At 36.2% G+C, this 17794-nt stretch overlaps 1 pseudogene; it reads left to right on the forward strand.

The window, feature by feature from the left end:
- The first annotated feature begins 5071 nt into the window (after window positions 1-5071).
- On the forward strand, window positions 5072-5476 carry LOC146999355 (uncharacterized; annotated as a pseudogene).
- The last annotated feature ends 12318 nt before the right edge of the window (window positions 5477-17794 follow it).

Here is a 17794-nt window from a genome sequence, read left to right on the forward strand (position 1 = left end):
CAGGGGGACAGGTCTGAGGGTCTCCCGCCCCTTTTCCCTACCACCAACCTCTTGACAGGACTTTTGGCTCGCTGTGTATTTAAAGTATCCCAATGTCGTGCAGACATTATACATTTACAAACATTTATGCCTTCTCTGGGATTCAAACTCAGGCCCTTCATTATGGTAGTAAACTCAAAGTAGCTAACTACTATCCCAGTTGGGCAGCCAATTCTGCGTATTAACATGCCCATTGAAGTAAAATTTCTGTGAGCAAAATTTTTTAAGAAAAGAAGTGCTCAAACATTATTTCAGTGAATAGTATGAGTTCAGGGGGTTTCATTTCAGCTGAATCTTTTATAAGTTGCAGTTTGAGACCCAGTTTGGAAATTCACTGCACATTGGTTTAAGAACATATTCAGGTGATTCCTCAGCTCATGTCTCGCACATTTTCTTTAACTTGTTTCATATTTGTGGTGGAACCGATTTGTTTGAATTTCCCACTTCATAATTTAAGTAATTATGAAATGAAGCACACATAGAACACCTGTAAGCTATGTAAATAAAACTTGAATTGTTTCTGTATGTTGGTATGCAAATAGTGATGGACTGTCGCCAATAGCGAGATAAACTTCATGAACTGGAAACCCTGCAAATGAGTTAATTGTGTAACTCGCTTATTCTTTACTCTTGCTTTTCTCACTCCTATAGGAAAGGACAGGACACTCTCTATTATATAACTCCCTTTTTCAATATGTATTTGAAATATTAACAAATCTCAATGTATTTTCATTGTATGAATAAAAATGTGTTTTGTGATCTTACAATTTCCGTCTACAACCTTTTTTGGATTACAAGGTCAGTAGCTATCATCTCGCTTGAAACTGCACTGGATACAAAGTAAGAGGAATCATTTTGCTCTCTACTTTCATTAATTTGTTGTTAAATTTGGAGACTTTAAAAATATTTTACAACAAAAGATTATGAGACTGAAAGAAAGATAAATTAAACAATAATAAAGAAAAACTCTAAAAGCTAAACTGTAGTTTCATATCAAAAAAGAAAATAAATATTTCGACGATATAAAAATGTTGCATTCAAGTCAAATGCAAATTACAAAACTGAATTCCAGCAATTACTCAACATGGAAATTCAAAATACAAGTGCTACTAAAGGAGGATCTTTACGATGTTATCGAAGATGTTCCTCCAAGCCCCATTACAGAACAATGAAGTAAACAAGATCGGCAATGTCGCAGGATGATAAATTTTATTTATCGAAGACAGACAAATAATTCACATTAAACATGAAATTACTGCTAAAGCCACCTGGGGAAAAACTCAGGCAGGTACATGAAAGGTCTAATCTTTCAACCAAATTATTTATTTTGCGAAAGCTTTACAGTTTGAAGCTTGAGGAAGACGGAGATATGCAAACACATATAAATACATTTTTGGAGTCAGTCGATAAACTCGAATCAATAGGTTAGGAAATAAAAGACGAACACGTTTCGGCACTTTTGCTTTGTTCAATGCCTAGTTCTTAAGATACGCTCATTACCGCTCTTGAAGCCAGAGCAGAATCGGGACTGAATCCAGAATTCTCAAAAGGGAAATTAATTGACTAATTTAACAAGAGAGTTGAAAATAATTCATCAGATTCAAAGGCATTTAAAGCCTCATTTCAAACAAGACAGAGAAAAGTTTTGCTCATAGTGTCACAAAAATAATCATTTTAGATCAAAGTGTTATCACCTAAAATCGAAACAAACAAAAAAAAAAAAAAAAAAAAAAAAAAAATGAACCGTGCCAAAACTCGAAGAAAACATACGCGGATTCTGAAACACGCCAAGCAAAGAATGTATTTAACCTCGTGATGAATCAACAAAAATTAAAACACCAGAAATCGAATCCAGATGCTGCCCTGTCGCTCTCTCTGCTGACGAAATCATGCATCAATCACTGGAGAGTTTTATTTTCGATAGCGAGGCAAATAGCCACCTAGTAAATAATAAACAATATTTTACTGAAGTTTTATATGCTCCTGAATTAGAAGCGAATTTAATCTCAATTAAGAAAATAACGGACAAAGGACTTTCGGTTCTGTTTGAAGGAAATAAATGTATGATCATTAACGAAGGTCAGTTTCTTCTAGAATGTCATGCAACTAACAATGTTTACCAAATTAAAAGAATGGACAGGAATAATGAACCATCAGGCTCATGTAGCATATCAATGCAAAAATTAGAACTGTTTTCAACTTTGGCATAGACGCCTTGGTCACAGAAACGATGACGCGATGAAACAACTTGTAAACAAAGAACTCGCTGAAGGAATTAAACTAGATAATTGTAAATATGATACCAAATGCATTCAGTGCATAAAATGTAAACTAACTGATTTTCCTATCCCAAAGAATCAAAATTCAGAGCATCTAAACTGCTCGAACTCCTTCACACTGATGTTTTAGGACCAGTGCAGTCAGTGAATAGACATATATACCGAACTATTGCACTACGCAATTTTGCCAGTTCTTGACATGACAAGTTCCAGACGTGGGAGGATCTCTGAAGAGAATTCGGAGTATGTTGGAGCAGGGCGGAGCAGAACATCATGAAAAGTCGCCATAATGGTTTGCCGTCTATCGACGTTAGAAGGAACTGAACTAGGACAGTCATCTTTCAAAAGCAGATGTAAATTAAACATCGATGCCATCTAAAAGTTCAACAAGACAAAGTGCGAGCTTAAATTTTTCAGCTGCTGTCTTCTTTTTCATGAATTGATCAATAAATGTAATCAATCTGTTGACAACATCTTTAATTTTTTTTTTTTTTTCAAAGTTCATTTCTGAGGGTGCAGAAGAATCATCTGAAGCTTTAGACACAGGAGCTGACATTCTGTGTGGACACAGCTTTTTTAAAGTTTTTGGGTGGCTGATGAGCTTTTCTTTCATCATTTTGAGACTTGCGAAGCTTCGGATACAATTCATAATCTTTAAATGTCAGTGGATATCTGTCCTTCGTAACTTTTATCAATAATTACAGCAGGTTCACAATGATTTGCCCAATGAAAAAAAAAAAAAAAATGATGTAATTTCTAAACTAAAACAATTTATTGCTCGTACAAACAATAAATTCGGGAGAAAAGTAAAACCGCTAAGAAGTGATAACGGTGGGGAATACACAAGCAAGGAACTTGAAGAATATCTTATAAAACCCGGTATAAATCACCAGCTTACTGAGAACCGTATTGTCCAGCACAAAATAGAGTCAGTGAACGCAAAAATAGGTCTTTGATGGAGATGACAAGATGTCTTTTAGCTGACTCGGGTCATCCTCACAGACACTGGGCAGAAGCAGTACTGACTGTAAATTATTTACAGAATCGTATGCCTACAAAACCAAATGAAAAAAAAAAAAAAAAATACGAGCAATGAAATAACAAGAAACCCAACCTCTCTCATCTGAGGACTTTCGGGTGCAAGGTGTTTGCTTACATCCATAAATTTAAAAGGGGTAAACTCGATGATACTGCTATAAAAGGAATACTCGTCGGCTACGACAGCAGAAGTAAAGGCTCTAGAATTGTAGTCCTTGGAGACAAAATCATAATAAGGCGATCTATTGAAGACACTGGAACTAACGAGCCCGTAAGGGTCTCCTCAAACCAGGATGAAGAAAATCCTAAGGAAGAAAGCTCAAAACAGGAGGAAATAAAAATAGAAGAACCCGAAGATGAAGAAATATCAGAACCCGAAGAAGAACCTCTGTTACTCAGGAAGATCAAACAGAGTCACAAAAGGTTATAAGATATTTCTCCCACTTTCCTAGCGTGTTTTCATGGTGTAGTGGTTCTGCATGCTGGGCCGGTATTCCAGAGGTTCGTGGTTCGATTTCCGGCGAAGGCGGTTGCTAATTTTTCATCTCTCCGGCTTTTCCAATTATCCTAATGTTTCTACAGTGGCGCCCTAACTAAACGGGTGTTGGATGATGATTATCCGCACCCAGGATTTGGTGATTGGATCCCCTAAAAACCCCAGTCGCCCTTTAAAAAGGGGAGTATATAAAATATTTATCCCACTTTCCTTGCGTGGTGTAGTGGTTCTGCACACTGGGCCGGTATTCCAGAGGTCCGTGGTTCGATTTCCGGCGAAGGCGTTGCTAATTCTTCAGCTTACCTGCTTCAAAAAAAAAAAAAAAAAAAAAAAAAAACTAATATGTCTACAAGGTAAACCTCCTGATCGCTACGGATTCAATGCAAAATATCCGATTTCTTCCGAACCCAAAACCTGGAAGGAAATTCAAACTTTGTAAGAGAAAGAAAATTTCTGACAGCTGTTCGAGAAGAAATTAATTCACTAGAAGAAAGCAACACTTGGGAATTAGTTGATTTACCAAAAGGAAAAAAAAAAAAACAATAGGATGTAAATGGTTTTTCAAAACCAAGCTAAATGCAGAAGGAAAAGTTGAAAGATACAAAGCCATATTAGTCGCAAAAGGATTTATTCAGAAGTTTGTATCTGACTATGAAACCTTTGCTCCTGTAGTAAAATACGCAACTCTACGAGCCTTCTTATGGGCAACTTCGTATAAAAACATGTCTGTCAGATATATCGATGTCAAAACGGCTTTTCTTCATGGAGAACTAGAAGAAGAAATTTACATGACTCAAACCGAAGGATTCTCAAAAGCTGGAAATGAAAATAAAGTTTGCAAGCTGAAGAAATCTTACATGGTTTAAAACAAGCTGCTAGAGCTTGGAATCTGAAAATTGGAAAAATACTTCTAAACTTGTCATTTAAACAAAGGAAAGTTGGCCCATGCTTGTTTTTCAAAACCATAAATGGAAAATTCACATATATAATATTATATATAGATGATATGCTTATAGGAAGTGAAAGAGAAGAAGATGTAATGGAAACAATCCAACAACTGAACGCTAAATTGAGAATCAAAAACATAGGAAACGTCACCTACTACCTTGGCATAAAAAAACATCGAAAGAACTAAAGATGGAACCTTTGCGATAAACCAAAAGAATAAAATCGAAGAAATAGTTGAAAAATTTGGAACGAAAAACCAACATATACGCCAATGGAAACAAACTACTGCAAACTAGAAGCTGAAAATGATCTTCTAGAAGATAATGCAGAATATAGACAAGCAGTAGGCGCATTATTATATATTGCAACAATCAGGAGACCAGATATAACATGCGCTGTCAATCTGCTGAGTAGAAGAAATGAAAAACATCGGAATATACATTGGAATGCTGTCAAGAAAGTAATTCGATATTTATATACAACTAAAGACTTTACGTTGGTCTTTAACAGAATTCAAGAACCTATACTAACTGCATATTCAGATGCAGATTGGGCAAATGACAGAAGAACAAGAAAATCCATTAGCGGATACGTATTCAAACTAGGAAATAACTGCATTTCATGGAGCAGCAAATGGCAAAACTGCATTGCACTATCTTCAACTGAAGCAGAATAAGCACAGTGACTGTTAGATTTGCTTACAGATCTTGGACTAAAACAAAATCTGCCAATTACTCTTTATGAAGATAACAAGTTATGCATCAAGCTATGACAAACGGAGAAAAATAGCTCCAAAACAAAACATACAGACGTCAAATATCACTACTTGCGTGAACTTCAACAAAACGGTATCCTGAGCCTACACTACGCAGAAGCTCAGACATGATTGCGGATCTATTCACCAAACCACTAGGCAAGCCTGTATTCGAGAATCGCTGTAAATGGCGATCCTGCCCATCAAGTAGGCGTGTTGGTGTGTGGTGTATTTAATTATGGCAAAGCACACTAGGGCTATCTGCCTAAGGGGAGGGATGCCTTCGTGGAGGACTTTCTAAGGGAAACTGGCTCGTATACACGTTGCACATGGGGAAAACCACGAAAACACCCATGCTGCCAGCCCGTTCGCGGGTTTCGAACCTCGGACCGAAAAGTAGGGGTGTTGGTATGCAAATAGTGATGGACTGTCGCCAATAGCGCGATAAACTTTATGAACTGGAAACGCTGCAAAGGAGTTAATTGTGTAACTCGCTTATTTTTTACTCTTGCTTTTCTCACTCCTATAGGAAAGGACAGTGATATGACATTCTCTATTATGTAATTCTCTTTTTCAATATGTATTTGGAATACAAAAAAATGTCAATCTATTTTCATTGAATAAAAATGTGTTTTGTGATCTTAAATTTCCGTCTACAACTTTTTTTTTTTTTTTTTTAATTACAAGTTAACTAATTAGCTATCATCTCGCTTGAAACTGCGCTGGATACACGGTAAGAGGAATCATTTTGCTCTCTACTTTTATTAATTTGTTGTGAAATTTCGAGGCTATAAAAATGTTTTATGACACTGTATTCTTTGAAATGTTCTTATATGCTGTATTAGTGTTAGTTTTTTTAGTATAGCGCTTTGAAACTCGGGAGGAAATTCTGAATACCCTGTATTTTCTATCACTATTCTTACTAACAAAGCTTAATAGGAATGTAGGAAATGACTTACAAGACCACAAATACAGCCTAGAGGGAGAAATTCTTCCGATTGTATTGATTCTGAGATCGAGGAGTTTTTCATATGCAATATTGTGTATCTAGGCAAATCATGAGTTTGGAAGGTAACAATGAATGAATGAATGAATCAGATGAATTACTAGACCACCATATAAAAATAAGCTCTACACGAAAGACATGGAACAAATTCAAAAGCAGCAACAACAATTATGAAGGAAGTTTCTTATAGGCAGGGAAAAGAAAAGAAGATGAATTTCTTTTTTGTGCAGAATTTCATGTAATAATGTCACCTTAATATGGCAGTAGTAAGCTATAGCATTTTCTGATTATTTGCACCCCCATATAAATGTTGCAAAATAATTTGTCATCAAAAAGTATTTATGCGGCAACCTAGGTGTGTGAGTAGCATATATCTTTTTCGGCCGGTCTGCAATGTCAAAGTTATGTGAATTCTGAGTTTGAACAATTCTCTGACTTTTTTTTTTTTTTTTTTTTTTTTTTTTTGATTACGGTACAGGCGTATTATACAGTTGACTAGCGTGAAAGCCCCTACCATCGAACCATGAAAGTTGGAGATCATGCCAATTATTCTTGCAGAGTTCTGAGCCGTACTTCTATTTGGAACTTTTACAGTGAAACATTTGTCAGCATTTCTGTACATCAGTCTTTCAAAAAGCCATTGCTGCAGAATTTATTCAGCCTGCTTCGTTAAGACTTTCATTGACTTCTACTCGACTGGTCATCAAAATTAAAGGATAATGACAGAAATAAAATGTAACTGATAATTAATGCAAAATTATTAATAGAAATTTGTGCAAAAGCATTAGTTAACATAAACTACAATGTTTAACAGTTGATTATTTGCAAAATATTGAAATTAAAACCAAATTTATGGAAACGGGAAAATGACAAAAAAACCAAGTCACCTCTTGTGGAAAAAATGTTTCTCTAATATGGTGTATTGGCACCTCGGACAGATATGCATACATCACATCTTGATTTCATAAACTTTACCAAAGTGTTGATCAAGTCTTGTGGAATTGCACACCACTAGTGCTAAAAAGTGCTTCAGGAGCTAAAAAATGCACTTTTTAGCTCCTGAAGAGTCCGGGGGAGGAATTTAGCTCGTCGAAATTCGGCGTCTTAAGACGTCCCACACGCGCTCAATCTGGTTCAAGTCAGGTGAGTAAGGTGGTCGATGCATTCGACTGATAGCTTTTGTTTGCAAGTGTCGATATTCTGATACCATATATGCTCGTTAAGGCTGAGCATTGTCATCCCTTATAAAAAAACCTGGCCCAACAGTGTAACCTGGGGTTCCAATACCTCAATCCGCATATCTCCAAGCGGTTACAGAACTTCCTTGTAATTCTTTAGCATTATAGCTTTTTTTTGGGGGGGGAGATATGCAGATTGTTTGTTTGGAGCAGAAAGATATGCAGATCGGCCTTGAAAGATATGCAGATCGGTGCGGCCATTTGTCACGATTCCGCCCTAAACCATTAAACAGAAATCGCGGAAACAGGATATTTCACGAACAAGGGAAGACAAGTTGCGTGTACTTCCTCTCTACCGATCAAAATACGTGTATAATTACTGTTGACACTATACCTGAACTTGTCAATAAACTTGGGTCCATTGGTCTTGGCTCCGTTCAACATGACGACAGCACCAGTTTAAACGCGCCCCTCTGGAAGCTGAAGTGAGCGGGACCCAAACCATCGGTTTTTCTCGCATACAGTTTAATCTCATTAAGCCTATATGCAGAAGTAGAACGGCTAATTCGAGTTCCTTCAGCAGCCTGAAAGTCTAAAACCAAATCTCTTCTGGTCACTTCGCAGTCCTTCGAGCTGACAACGACAGAAAAAGATCTTCTGATGCAAATGTTGTTCTTGGTCGCCCTTGATCAAGCTGTCTATCAACTGATCTAGTGCTTAAAAATGGCTCCAAATAAACAAACAACAACAAAAAAAAAAAAAAAAAAAACTTTATATGACACTTTGAAGGATATTCAAATCTTGGGCGACCTCCCCTCGAGTCTACCAATTGTTCGCCACTTTCGACCTTCACTTAAATGTTGCCTTTGAGCTATAACTACTAAATACTTATCACACACAGAAACCACATTCTCTTTAAACAACACTACAGACTAGAATTCCAAAATGCATCTATTGCCCACCAGATTGTAAGTCACAAAATTTGCATATTTTCGGTGATAACGTATGCGCAGAAGTGCAATTTTGTGTTCAATTGTATTTATTTAACATAAATAATTACAGCACTAGGCATTCGTTACAACATTAGCGTAGTGAGGACATTTTTTCTCATTATCATTTAATTTTGATGACGAGTGTATTTTACCAGGTTTTCCGATTTTTAACAACAGCTCGGAGTACAGACTTCCCACTGATTGATTGTTTCAATTTATTACTATTTTGAGAGTCATACAAAGCTGTTCTTTAACTCACGAAAAAATATAACAACAACAATTAATGTATATGTTTGTTCGTGAAAACAAAAGGTGTCTTATTAAGAATCAATCGAAGTTACATCAAACGAAAGCGTGAATGTTATAAGTGTGCTGTGACATCAAGCTTATCCATAACTGAAACTAAGTTGCACTGCTTGGCGACAGTTTCACAGTCAGTAGGATAATATGTAAGTAGAGAGATTGCTATGTACACGGGTAGAACAACAGCGGAAAAAAAAAAAAAAGATTTCTCAAAAAAGTGTTTTATTGCCGTTTTTATTACGAATGTCTCTTGCTTTTTAAAATTTTACTGATAGGTTGCTTTTATATGGAATTCTTAATATGCCACCATTTTTAAATGACTGTTTCCTTTCGTCCATTAGCTTGACAAAAAATTAGCCACCAATTAGTTTGGGAATTTTCAGTTGCGGGGGGTGGGGGGGTGCCGACAATCAGAAAGTACTGAATTTCAGTGACAATAACTTCATTTTAAAATATAGATGAAAACAACAAATCACATTGGTTAAATTTTCACTGAAACAAGGCTCGGTGAATTTCAAATAGCACTGAGTGATACTAAGAAGCCAAAAAGAGGATAAAAGGTGCCCAAAATGATAGTCACATGATGTTTTTATGTGAGAGGACTCTTCATTCAAACAACAGTACATTTTACCAATTATGCACGATAAAGTAAAATAAAACTTTAATTTATTCTAATTCTTTAGCATTATAGTTTTTTTTAATTATTATTATTATTATTATTATTATTTAATGATTTCCACTGGTTTTCTGTTATGAAGTTTTGCATTAAATACTAGTATAAATCTTAAATTAGCAATCACTGCACGACTCATCAAATTCTCAATTTGGTGGAAATTGTTTCACATGCCTTTACTAAGAAAAATGGAGTGGCTGCGTGCTACCTAGACTTCGAAAAGGCCTTTGATAGAGTGTGGCATGCAGGCCTCCTGCATAAATTGAATAATTTTATGCTTCCAAACAGTTTCGTAAAACTCATTAGTTCCTATCTGAAAAACAGGACTTTTCAAGTTCGCTGCCGTGACGCCTTATCTGTCAGAAAAACAATTCATAGAGGGTTTCCGCAAGGGTCCGTTCTTTGCCCCCGGCTCTATAATGTTTATATCAATGATTTCCCGCCCCCATTCAACACGAAAATACTCAAATACGCTGACGACACTGTAGTACTGACTGAATCCAGAAATCCACAGCTCTCTAAGCAATTTACGAATGCATCTCAATTTGATCAATCACTGGTGCAAGACTTAAAAAATTAAGCTCAACGCCTCTAAAAGTTGTAATGTGCTCTATCGGAGATACAAAACAAGATTAAGAGTCAACACTGATTTCTACTTAGACAGAACTCTAATCCTTGTAGCTAATTCCTATAAATATTTAAGTGTTTACATACTAGATAAGTCTCTTAACTTCAAAGATCATATTTCTTACATCTTAAACAAAGCAAATGCAGCCTACATGGCAATTTATCCTATTATCGGCAAAAAATCAAAGCTCAGTATAAAAATAAATAAAATGCTTTACATATCTCTAATTCGACCGATCATGCTATATACAGTACCGGCCTGGGCAATCGCCAATAAAACTGAGCGCAAAAAACTGGATATACTTCAAAATAAAATTCTATGTAGCATTGTGAATGCACCTTGGTACGTGAGAAACTCTATAATTCATAACCACCTGGATGCATAACTTTATACTCATGACAGTTCACAACTACTTCGAAAAGATGAAGCATAGTCAATATAATGCATTTAAACAAATGTTGGATTATGATCCAACCATTGAATACACTGTCAAACGCCCAAGGACAATTCGTCATGGTGGTAACTTGTAAATTTAAATTTTAAAATTTACGTGAACTCTGAAATTGGACTCTATCCTATTATTTGTGTTGCATCTTATGTTAATCAAGAAATTTTTTTATTCAAGATTTTTAGGTTACTATTTCATTTTTTAATTATTTTGTATGAATTTTTACTTTATGATTCTACGAACTTTTGTACTTTTTACGGCCTATCTAGCAACTGCATGCTTCTGAAGGACTTTAAATTCTTATGCCATTCATAGCTTCAAACTGTTTTCGCGCCATTTTCATGATGTCTCACTACTGCTTATCCTGCACTCTTACTAGCTATATTGCACTCACCATCTGCATTTCCCATATAACTCACTGCAACTGCCTGCATGCTTCAATTTAATGCCATTGCTAATTTTATGATGAACGCTTACTTTCGTAAGTATTAAGAAATGCCTGCTGATGCAGCTGAATTTTTTTCGCCCACGGGTGTTGGTACGCCCTTAGTACCATTTATTTGGAAATATCTTTGCCTAGTGCACTTTAATGCGATCTACTGGCGAAAACTGTTTAGTAGTTAATGACCAGAAAAAAGTTAAGTCAGAAATTAGCAATCATCTATGGTCCAGGACTGGATTAACCCAGTTTTACATTAATGCGTATGGGAAAAGATGTTACGAGCCTTTTTTCTTCACTTGACGAACAATTTTGAGGAATGAGTTAAATACATGACTGGAGGTTTTGTTATACATTTCTTTGAAGACATGGCAGTGATAAATTAAAATTTTTCATATGAATTATATTTTTGAGTATTAAATACACACAACACAAATTCATCCTTATTCCTTAATTCATGCAGAATAATGCATTTTTGGCTAACCTTTTTTTAGTACGGTAAACATCTCTTTTATAAGGATAAGTTCGGTGAAAGGTAAACTAATGAATATGGTTTATGAACTTTCAAATTTAGTAAATTTATTATGAATTACAGAAAAATGTTATTTATTATAAAAACTTTCTTAATTTAAATTTTAAAGCATATATTTTTTGGAGAAGGAATCTTAATATTTTAAGGTAAGGAAATTTTATCTGACGATAAGAAAATTTCATTTGGCAAATTATCACGATCATTACTCTAATAGAAAATCTTATCCTTTTTATTCCATAAACAGTGGATGAAGGTGTAGTGGTCATGCATGTAAATGTTGAAATATTGTGAAATGCGGATAAAAAAATTTATGATTCAGATTTTTTAAATGCCAGCTTTAGGATGCGATGGGGTGTGTTAATCAAATGCTTCGAATTTAAAATACCATATTATGTTATGTATAAGTTGCATTTCTTTTTTCACAAAAAGTGTGTAAGAAAATCAGGAGTGCAGCTTACACATGCAGAAGATTAGAAATAGGTGCATACAAAGATGTGGCAATACAGCACTACGTATTTAATGATTTAGTATAAAATCCATTGTTGCTGGGTGAATGTTGCATAGTTTTGTACAAGCTTAATCGTGGTTGCGGATCATTTGAAGGAAAATTTCAGCTACCTTTAAGTTTTTTTTTTTTTTTTGTTTAATTAGAGAGAAATTTAAGATTGTAGTTTACAAATACATGTAAGAATACATTGTATATACAGGGTCATGGACAGCCAGCTAAGCACCAAACTCCGTATGAGATCTCATTTGCTAAAATAGCCCTTGAAAACAAAAAAAAAATTAAAAAACGGACACGTGTTAATTTAGGACTCTAGGCCCCCATTGCTTTAATATTGCTTCCATTTATCTCACCCCACGTACTACTGAAGAGAAAATGTCACTGTACTATCTATCTTTAGCTAAACAGTATTGACTATTTCCTCAGCCTTTCCTCCTCCTAACCGTTGCACAAAATTTCTGATTATCAGGTGTTTTGCTGAAAAAATTCCTGAATATTAGGTCAGTTTGCTGAAATGACACATTCATTTCATTATTTCTTTAATTTATCTCCAGATTCAAGCTGTCCTTAATATGTACCATTAGTAAAGAGTAATAGGATTCAACATTAATCATTATAAATTTTTGCGACTGACCAACCCAGGCAAAGTGATATAGTCAGGAAATCTGGGTCAACCTGCTAATTTCAAAATTAGTAAAAAAATGCAACATTCCTGTTGCCTTAATGTTCTGTTTCTTTCGTCATGCAAATTTAGTTCAGAGGTCAATCGGCGATTTACTAACGTAGTTGCCGCTGATTGACCGATGACGTAGTATCGGCGGGTTAACCGGTAATGTACACTCTTAGACAAAAAAAAAAAAAAAAAAAAAAAAAAAAAAGACGCACCGAGAAGATATAAAGCAAGTTGGACACAAATTGATATGCATATAGGTTTCGACGGAAAATTCAAAATTTTACATTTTGGCTGCCAATGAATGAACGGTTGTCGCTACAGCGCAACTGGCAGGATAGTTGAGAGGAGAAATTACGATTCCAGGTCATAAATCCTTCACGAATTTCATTTCGTGTACTTTGGTAGACAGTTACTATGCCTCGCATACAGGTTCGCGAACGATATGCGCAGATGTCAGAATTTGAGAGAGGTCGTGTAGTTGGGCTCAAAGAAGCCGGTTGGTCTTATCGGCGAATAGCTCGACATTTGAACAGGAGCGGTGCCACCATTCAGTGGCGTAGCTAGGGTGGGGCAAGGGGGGACATCTGTCCCCGGGCGCTGAAAACCTTAGCTACGCTTCTGCCACCATTAGACGATGTTGGCAGGAATAGGTGAACCATAGCCGCACACAGCGTCAAGAAGGAATCGGTAGGCCTAGAGAAACGACAGAACGTGAAGACCGAGCAATCGTCAGAGCGGCATTCACGGGTTTTTCGACGTACCGCTCATTGTGTTGCCCTTCATGTCACGCCACCATGGGCTTACATTTCAGCAAGATAATGCGCTCCCCCAACACTGCACATGTTTCTACTGCTTGCCGAACATTACCTTGGCCAGCAAGGTCGCCGGATCTCTCTCCTACTGAGCACGTTTGGAGCATTATGGGCAGGGTCCTCCAACCAGCTCGGAATGTTGACGATCTAATGCGCCAGTTGGACAGAATTTGGCACGATATTCCTCAGGAGGACATCCGCAACCTCTATCAATCGATTCAAAGCCGAATAAGTGCTTGCATAAGGGCCAGAGGTGGACCAAACGCGTTACTGACTTTTTCACCTTTCACTATTTCACTATCAATTCAATAAATCATTCAATGTTTCTCAAACTGTAATCATTTGTTTTTCCGTACATGTACATCACTTCTACCGATTTTCGTCCCATTCGGATAACTCCTTCTTGGTGCGTCGTTTTTTTTTTTTTTTTTTTTTTTTTTTTGTCTAATAGTGTATCTATACGCGGAGATCGTGAACGCGGGGCATTTCGCTGGTTTTCTTTCCTCTTTTGTTGTTTCTAATGTAAAGACTACTGTTACAGCCTAGTTTATTTTATTTAAGGTAATGAAATAAAGATTAGTTTTATTTTTAAATTAGTCCCGACATTTATTTAAGCAAAGCAAAGTATGCTTTTGCGACTGCTCGAACGCCAACAGGTTATGAGCCCAGTGCAACTTAGTTTTGAAGGAAGTAAGCGAAAAGGACCATTGTCTGCGAAAAGAAGCTGAAGTGTTTAGAAGTTGGTTCAAGCGATTGTGCTTACGCGTAACTAAATATGTCATTACAACCAGAAGGGTTTGAATTATTGAACCATGACAACTGTGACCGATGGAAAATCGATATCAGGATGCTCTTGCTAGACAGAAATGGTTGGAGCTTCATAGAAGGTAAAGAAGAAGAATCGGAGAAAACTGCAACAAGGCGTGACAAGCAGGATTTCACTTTGAAAGAAAATAGGGACTTCACTACGTTATAGTATGGAATTAAAACTGACTTCAAGCTATTGATGCAGAAATGTTCAAGTGGTAAAGAGGCGTAGGAGGTTCTACAGAAGCAATTTGAACCAAAAATAGAGCCAGAATAATCCAGCTTCTAGAAGAATTTTTCAACATTACATATGCACCTGATGAAGAAATCGAGCTATTCATCGCGAGGATAAAAATGACTGCAAAGAAGCTGGCCGAAACTGGATATAGCAGATCTTTGTAAAGGTTTCAAGGAATTCAGTGCTTACTGCAGGAATACTCCGGGATCGTGCAATTGATTTATAGGTGGAAGGACGAGGATGTTACGTTGGAAAAAATTGCTGAAGAACTGGTAAGGGAAGAATGTCGACTTCGCCAGGTTCAGGCAGATTTAGAAGACAGTAATTATTTAATACTATTTAATTTAATACTATTAGATTAATTACTACGTATTTAATACTATTAGCACAAATGCCGGGGAAAATATTCAAGTTGAAAGTAAAATTAAATATAAGAAAAAAGTGGGGAATACGAAGATAGGAAAGTGGACATTTAAGTGAAAAGTCAGGAGTTTAACGTGGACGATAAAAGTGGGCAGTTTAAAGATAAAGAGTTAATGTTAGTTGTTAGTAATGAAAATTATGTGTCAAACTGCAAATAAAGGAGGTAATGCAGATAAATTTAATTGGGTCGAAGATACGGCAGCTACAACTCATTTTTGTAATAACAAAAATTTAATGATAAACTTTGAGAAAATTGATGATATAATATGTCTGTAGCTGTAGGAAATTGTGAATGTAAAGTACTAGGAAAGTGTGCCGTCAAATTTGCAGGAAAAGTAGGCAACCGAATAAAATGGATTCAGTTAGAAAATGTGTTGTATAATACAAATTTAAGAAGAAATTGAATATCGGGAACAAGGTTAGAAAAGGCAGATGCCCATCTTAAACGGAAAGATATGGATATATTTTAATAATTGGGATAGGTCATGTTACGCGAAATGATGTGACGGCCTCTAGCATGTAAAAACACTTTAGTATGCAACAGCAGGCTATGGCATCGAAGATTTTGCCACCTAAATTTTGATTATACACAGAATACTAGTAAAGACCAAAGCGTGAAAAGTTTAGCAGAAATTGAAAAACAAATGGAGAAGCGCGAACCTTGTATTACTGCTAAATCTAGTAGAATAGCTTTTAAAACTGTTTCTAAGAGATCCAAAGAACCATTGCATTTGGTTTATTTAAATGTTTGTGACCCCCTCCCAGTTCCATCTAAAGGTGGGAGTAAATATTTCTTCACTGTCATAGATGGCTATAGTAGATTAGTAACAGTAAATCGTATGAAAAATAAAAATGAATCTTTCGTTAACTTTAAGAACTATAACAGGCGAATGGAAAAAGTAACAAATAGAAAATTAATTAGTATTCGCACCGATAACGGTGGTGAAATCTGTAACAAACAATTAGAAAGGTACTTAGCCGAAAACGCAATTAGTGTTGAAAGTACAAACGCGTAAACTCCAGAAGAAAACGGTGTGCGTGTAAACGATTTAACAGAATGGCATTAGTCGCAGTTAAAGCTATGCTTAATGATAGTAAAATGGGAAAAGGATTTTGGACAGAAGCTCTTGGATGTTTTCATGCATACGTAGAATAGGATGTATCATATGAGTAACCCAACCTCTTATGAAATGTTCCTTATTAGAAAACCCAGTGTTATTTATTTTAAAGTATTTGGTTGTAAAGCCTATGTTGGCGTACCAAAACAGAATAAATTACAAATGAGATGCAAAAAAGGAATCATGGTAGAATAGACAAAGGAAACTAGGAGTTATAGAAATATGGCTACCAGAAGAACATAGATTAATAGAAACCTGTAATATGAAATTCAATGAAAAAATGAACGCAGAAGATAGCATCCTGGGCCAGAAATCAAAAACAAAGTGTAAAAGACTAAAAGAATCGGATAAAGAACAGGAAACTTCTACAGAATGGATTAAGTCATTAGAGCATAAATTTACTCCGAAGGAGGTTTCAGACTTAAACTTTCAAAGAAAAGCGGTTAAGAAGCCAGATGGAAGACGTACAGATACATATTACTACATTGTAAGTTTTATCCTACGTGTTTAACAGTTTAGTTAAAGTTACTTTCCTGTTCCTTCTAATTTCAGCTTACAAATTTCCTGCCAGAGTGTGTTTTTAGAATCGCGGTTAATGCAAATGAAGGAAGAGCAGTACTTAAGTCGAAGTTCCACTGACTTTGTTAGACAGCCAGAGATTCTGACTAGCGCACTTTTCCCTTTTGGACACACCATCTCTAAGCTATTACTACGTTCGGCCGTATTTCAGGCCCTTGATAGCTTCGCCGTTTATTTAGCATTTAGAGGCCAACTCCTGCAGAATTTTGATAACTTCGTCTATAAGAGTTTAGTTAAGTTTGATTTTCTTAGTATTTTTGAGTTCAAGCCCAAGTGGAGGCTTTTCTGTACGTCCTGAGAAGACAGCCATCTGTTAATCCTTATTTTGAGCAATAAAGGGTAATTTACCTTTCTTGAGTTTACGTTTCTGTTTCCTGAGTCAAAGCGATTATTCGCTTACCAGTTCTCGAGGTTCCGCATGCATAGCTGTAACTTTTAAATTAGAACCTTATATTTGGCGCCGGAATAAATTGTGACGAACTATGCCGTTAGAAAACGAGAAGTTCTCGTTGAACCCTCCGACCTTTCAGGTTCCTCAAACTTCAGCAAACCGGATGGAGGGATTCGGATTCATGGTACAAACGATGCGAGCTGCAATGAAGTCAGCCGCAACATTCGACGGCAAAGGCTAGATGATGACTTTCCTGGACCAGCTGGACTTGCATTTTACTTTATATCCAGTGAACCAGCTGCAGAAAATTACCATATATACGACGAACCTAAAAGGCCAAGCCCTTAGTTGGTACAAAGGAAACGGCAAGTTTTTTGTTGGGAGATCCAGACGATAGACGTTCTAGACGATAGTTCGGACGATAGACGAAGACATTAAACATTTGGAGGAAGTTTTCACTTTGTTAAATGGGGCCGGCTTCAAAGTAAACCCGAA

Source organism: Stegodyphus dumicola, chromosome 1 (assembly GCF_044657685.1).
Source record: "Stegodyphus dumicola isolate Sdum_Otavi_A_Nest chromosome 1, ASM4465768v1".
Lineage (NCBI taxonomy): Eukaryota > Metazoa > Arthropoda > Arachnida > Araneae > Eresidae > Stegodyphus > Stegodyphus dumicola.